Source organism: Macadamia integrifolia, chromosome 9 (assembly GCF_013358625.1).
Source record: "Macadamia integrifolia cultivar HAES 741 chromosome 9, SCU_Mint_v3, whole genome shotgun sequence".
NCBI classification, from domain to species: Eukaryota; Viridiplantae; Streptophyta; class Magnoliopsida; order Proteales; family Proteaceae; genus Macadamia; species Macadamia integrifolia.
Genome location: NC_056565.1, coordinates 37,374,984 through 37,381,348, shown reverse-complemented (window position 1 = coordinate 37,381,348; position 6,365 = coordinate 37,374,984). Strand labels below are relative to the sequence as shown.

The 6,365-nt window shown below is 31.7% G+C and overlaps 1 long non-coding RNA gene across 1 annotated transcript; it reads right to left on the bottom strand.

The window, feature by feature from the left end:
* Positions 1–774: 774 nt before the first annotated feature.
* Positions 775–5,573, bottom strand: LOC122088155. Its single transcript, XR_006142987.1, has 3 exons — positions 5,238–5,573; positions 2,007–2,058; positions 775–1,125 (listed from the first exon to the last, which is right to left on the bottom strand). It is a non-coding gene; the product is annotated as an uncharacterized LOC122088155 (long non-coding RNA).
* Positions 5,574–6,365: the final 792 nt, after the last annotated feature.

Below are 6,365 nucleotides of genomic sequence, written 5' to 3'. Positions count from 1 at the left end.
TATAAAATTTTCATAATTTTTCAATTTTATTTACTATTTATCTCATATTTTCTCTTTTGTTGGCCAGTGCAAAACCTGGGATTTCCTTCAATGGGATCTCAGATTACAAGCTTCCTAAAATGCATTTTTATACGGTATTTACAAAAAAAAAAAAAATCATCTTGATATCTTCTATTTAATTCGACTTTTTCTTAACATTCTATTCAATTTTTTACGGATAGATTTCTCGATGTAATAGCTTTTTTTTCAGCATATTTTTACATTACATCTTTCTTTTCAATTAGTTGTTCAATATTCACACTAGTTTGTATGCAATGTCCCTCAATCCCATATTCAAATTCACTTACACCATATTCATAGATGAATACTAGTGTTAGTATCGTCTTTATTCTCCACTCTTGTGCATGTTTGATTTACTTTTCATATACTAATCGGGCAGAGCAATTGGATATGAGTATGTGGATTTGAATTTCTCTTTTACATTTTCGGCCATGATTCTTTTTAAATAAAAATGTAAACAGATCAAATTCGACTCGAATAGAGTATTATCTGAATTCAAATCTATTTATTAATCTGTTCTTCGAATTTGATCTGTTTGTCTGATCAGATATATAGAATGATCTGGAATTCGAATTCATATTTCCACATGGTAACCAGATATTATCTGGTTCAATTCATTCAACAAACAGATAAAGAATATTTAACTATTAATTATCCGTTACTATCCCTTTACTTACTTTATATAAACTCAAATTTCAGTGTACACATAAATAATTGAGAAAGTAGATCCATCTGCTGCATCCAATCCTTATAAAAACAATAAAGTCTCAATTGTTTCTTATTTCTACAAAGTTGCATTTGTCCTCATAATATTAAAGTGCTTAATTTGATATAAGAGTTTGATCTTGAGAAGAAAAAAATAACCCATAAGAGCCTAGTCCAAATCTGTTTTTGGTTCAAACGTTGAGGAGACATAAGACATAGAGAGATGATTTGTCTAAAGAAAAATAAACACTCAGTTCCTCCAACAACTATACAAATCCATAACAGTTGAATCCAACTAAATCTTCTTCTCGCCCAAAAGAGTATGACAATTTAATGATAATGCCAACATGACCCCAAAACCTACAATCAAAACATTCAAATGTCAAATGGCTATGCAAAAGTGAAACTTCATAGAATTATTAAAAGGGGGAGGGAGAAACAAAACATAATCACACAATTACAACTGTGATTTATTTCCTACAACAATTTATAAATACAAATAATTTGGAATGTGAAACTTCCCATTGAAAGTTGATGCCTCCAAAAATTGATGCATTGGTTTATTGCCAATAACAAATTATAAATAAATTAAGAATCATACGATTTTGGCTCTATTGTTTTTCTTCTGGTTATCTTTAATTGTAATTGTGGAGTAATCTAAATTTCTCATCTGAATCTCTTTTTTAATTCTATGGGATGGCATTGGGCATATTAATATGTTACTACATGAAAGGAATCCTCCCTCTTAAAAATAAAAATTTCTAGCTATTCAATTGCCATCTATAGCATCTTTAAGAAATCACAAATAAGTACTCAATACAGAAAATCATAACATCAAGGGAGAACATGAGGCAAAGAAGCATTCTCAATATAGCCTAATATTTTTTTCATATATATTTACATGAAAATATGACTTTTTACCTTTCAAAATGTGATAGGATTATTTTCACCAACAATATGTTTTCAGTTAACCCAAAACTATTAGATAGAGATGGATAAAATTTGATGAAACACCACTACCTTACAAGGTTTCTGTAGAAGTCAAGAAGAGTGACAAATGGAGATCAAGGGTTGCCTATAATAGACCTAACACTAATAACTAAAAACTCACAGTCATGCTCATGCATCTACAGTGGAAATTGATACAATAAAAATAATAGAAACATATTAGTATGAAAACAAAAACTATATATGTTATAAGCATCAAAATGGAAAAAATAATAAACTTTATGAACACTTACCAGATTTAAATGATGGCATCCAATCTCTCAAGCAAATTAGAGCTTCCATAATCTATGAAAGTAACCATGTAGAATTCTCAGTAATTAGTCTACCTCCAATACTAAAGGCAGATTGTGAAACAACAGTAGACATTGGAATTACCAAGATATCATAAATCATTTTAGAAAGAATTGAAAACTTACGATTTTTAATGTTTCCATAAATGTCAAAACTATACTCATCATCTTCATTGACAAATAAACTCTCATCTAGATACAAATCCAATTTAGTCATTTTGGTTTTCATGAAACTTCCAATACGGTTTTGTATGAATACCTTGAACTCTCCACTAAACGTGGGTGAAAATTCTAACTTAAAATTTTGATCACAAAAATCCTTCTCATTGCCACAAACCCGATCAGAGCAATCCCCAAGTGTTCGGACACAAAAAGCATTATATTTACTGGCATACTTAGAATAGATGTCAACCACATCTAATTGGATCTTCTTAATATATTAATCAGAATCACCCCTATAAATATTATTCATAACAAAGATAATGAACTCCATCTTGTAGCATGGATTAAGAATAAGCCCAAGCTCCATCAATAAATCGGTGTCCTTCCAATACTCGTCAAACTTTGATTTCGTTGTAATAGCCATATAACTGATATAATTATCATTTTTTTTTAATGAAGTAAATTATGATAAATCTCATTGACATCCTTCAAGTAAAAGTTTGCAGTAAGATACTTATTTCCCAAAATGTGTTTTGTGGCATCATAAAAAATTATTGAGCATTGCTTATTTTTTTTTATCCTTCTTTCATTCCTCTTCAGTTAACAATCTATTAAAGTTATGATCCAATTCAGCTAAACATTTAGATGCTTTTCTCACTTCCAAAGCATGATGGTGCATTTTATAAGTAGAATCCTACCATGTTAGAATATTTAAAGAGAAACAACTCTTTTCGTGAAAAACCTGTATTGAGACAATACATTCCTCCATATTTCAAATATAAATGGTGATGAATTTACCCACTTAACCATTTCCTAAATTGTTACTAATGCATCTCAGTTCCACCAATCCATCTTGAACAATAAAATTTAAAATATTTGCAGTATAATGCATATGAAACATCTCACCATTATGTAACAAAGCTCATTTAAAAACTATCCATTACTTTAGATGATTGATCATAAAATCATTGGTGGATTCATTATCCACTATAATAGCACAAACTTTATCTAGATTCAATTTCAAAAGTTGGGCCTTCATGTGCTCACCAATATATTCTCCAGTATGGGGTGCTAGAAGCATCTTATAAGAAAGAATTTCTTGTTCAAGTTTCATTTATCATCTATGTAATGGTATGTAAGAACACAATACCCAAGGTTCTGATGAATTGTTGTCCACAAATCTGTAGTGAAATTGATAGAAAAGACAACTTATCTAAATTTACATATAATTTTTCCTTCTCCTCTTGAAAGAAAAAATCAATACATCATTCATCACTGTAGTTCTTGAATAGAATTTAACCAAGTAATTCAAACTACTTGCACAAATTTGAAAATACTCATGCTTAGCTATATTAAATGGATAGCCATGCTTGAAAATCATCTAAGAAAAATGCTTTCGAGTAAGATTAGCATCATACTTGTAATTTGCCAACTTAAGTGACTTGGAAGCACTCTTTGTTAGTGATAAAAGTTGCTGACCAATATCTCTACAAGTCATTCTATAACAAAATTTTCTATAGCTATTTAAATGAGTTGTGCCCATAGAACTTTACTCTTTAGAAACCTTTTACAAAATTTACATGTGACTGTCACCCTATTATCACCATGAACTGCCCATTCAAAATCATTCTAAACTTCAGATGTAGTTTTCCGACGCTTAGGTTGAGAAGGTTCTACATCCACACAACTATCTTTCTTATCCCCTTTCTCATTTTATTTTTGTTTTTCATCCTTATCTTTTTTCCTTTTCAATAACACTAACTAGCCCAGTAGTAGGAGTGATAGAATCAATTGTCCCAGGAGTAGGAGATAATGCAATACTACAATGAAGATTTTTACCCATCTCTACAAATAAGCTCCTATAAAATATCAAAACACCAAAAGAAAATAGCAACAATATAAATCAAGCAACTAAGGCTGTGTTTATTCATTAAAAAAAAACATATAATCTGACCAACAAACAAGCTAAAATTGAACACTTGAACTCTATACAAATGTGAGATAGATAAAAAATTAAAGTATCATGCAAAGTGATATTGTTTTCTCATTTAATGAGAATTTGGGTTTAAGAGTGAGATCTGAACTCTCAAATGGCATGTTGTTCTTCCTTAGCAAAACAAAGTTTAAAATGCTACATCTAGGCATATGAAATAACATATTCTACACAACCCATTACATTACAGTGTCAAGTTAATTCTATTCCCAATTTCACAGACGACCATTAGATTACAGAGTCAAGTTGATTATATTCTCAATTTCATTTACAACTTATTACATTCCTAACCAATTCTGATTTTGTGATTCCATCAACAATAACACATTCCACACAACATAACAAAGTTAAGGATGCTACATCTAGGTATCTGAAATAATTATGATTAACAAAACAACACTTTAACAAAAGAAAAAAAAAAGATCCAAGTCCAAATCCCAAGAGTACGAACTCCTCCAATTATAAAGTAAAGCAAAATAACATTCGTTGGGTTCTCTGTCTCTCTTAGATTTAAAATATTTGGAAGAGTAAAGAAGAGAAAATGAATTTACATCACTAGAAAAATGATATAGCATACAACACCCTTTAACAAAAACCAAAAGTAGGATAGCATCACCACTAGCCACTTTGCCATCAATGGAAATAGAAGGAAAAGAGAAATAAGAATATGATACCTGAACCTAAGGATGTTTCCACTTATCTTTAATAGTTTGGTTGGTAATTCCTTACTGATGGCAAACAACAATTCCTTATGTAGGTAAACTAAAGGTTACTGATTTTCTAAAATGGGGTTGTCCCGACCTCTCTTCATATACCTAAAATCTGAATTAAGAGTTGAATGGCATATAAGACATAAAGGACAAAGCACATGCCAAAGCATCTAAATTGGCACTTCAACCAAACGAAATGGGTGGAGAGAGAGAGAGAGAGAGAGAGAGAGAGAGAGAGAAATTGGGAATAACACTTTGCTTCATACCTTTAACCAAATGAAGAGGGAATAAGTGGTTGGAGGTTGCTACCTTAGGGCCGAGGCTACGGTTGGAGGGAATGAGCAATTGGAGCTTACTTCAAGCCTTCAACCAACTCTTTGCAATAATGCTAAGGTTGCTACCTGAGGGCCGAGGGTTACCATTGAGGATGACTCCGACTTGGCTTCAAGCCTTCAAGTTCAACCTGACGAAAAGGGAATGAGAAATTGGAGGTTGAAGAAGACAAATAGGGTTAAGCATTGAGCAGTGAGCAATTGGGTTGAAGAATGGGGAAGAATGAAGATGAGACGATGTGGCGATGCGATGGGGGAAGATTTTTTGGTGGAGTGACAAATAGGGTTTAGTCGATGAGCCTCTTTTGCTACTTCTTTTCATCTTATGATCCAAAATAAATCCCTAAATCTAGCCTTTAGATTGGTATATATCATTCTTATATATATATATATATATATATATATTAGTAACATATTTCTATACTACTATTAATGGAATAAAATTAATACTTAATCTGGTAATTGAAGAAATGGATACAAATATTATGTTTTTATCAGAAAGCTAAATGAATCGGATCATAATCAATTGGAAACTAGGATTATCATATTCGTGTCCACTTAGTTTTCAAACGGATTCAGATAGTTTTTGGAGAGGAGTTTTCCGAATATAGATACTCCTAAACGAATATGAACACGGATTGGATATGGATTTTCATCTATCCATTTATATCCCTACTTTTCAACGCATGTGTAATAGTTGTGTTTGTATTTACTTCAAACTTAGTTGGCCCAATCAATAGCTTATGTATTAGACTTAGGGTTGAAGTTCGGTTTTTACCGGGTGGACCGAGGTGCCTAACCCCTTCCTTGGACCACAACCTAACATAAACCCTAACACGTTGTTAGACAGTTCGAATGGAGTCACTTTTTCTTTCAATTTCAATAGCAATGGGTCCTAGATAAGGGTGTCAATCGGTTCAGTTTCAGTGCATATGGTATATTTTGGTTCGATTCATATTTATTTAGCTGAAACCAAAATCGAACCATTTACTAAACGGCTGCACTTTCTGAAACTGGAACCCGATTTCACGGTTTTTAAACGATGTCAATTTCACGTTTTTAATCGGTTTTGATCGTGGTTTAATCCATACGATTTTGATCATAG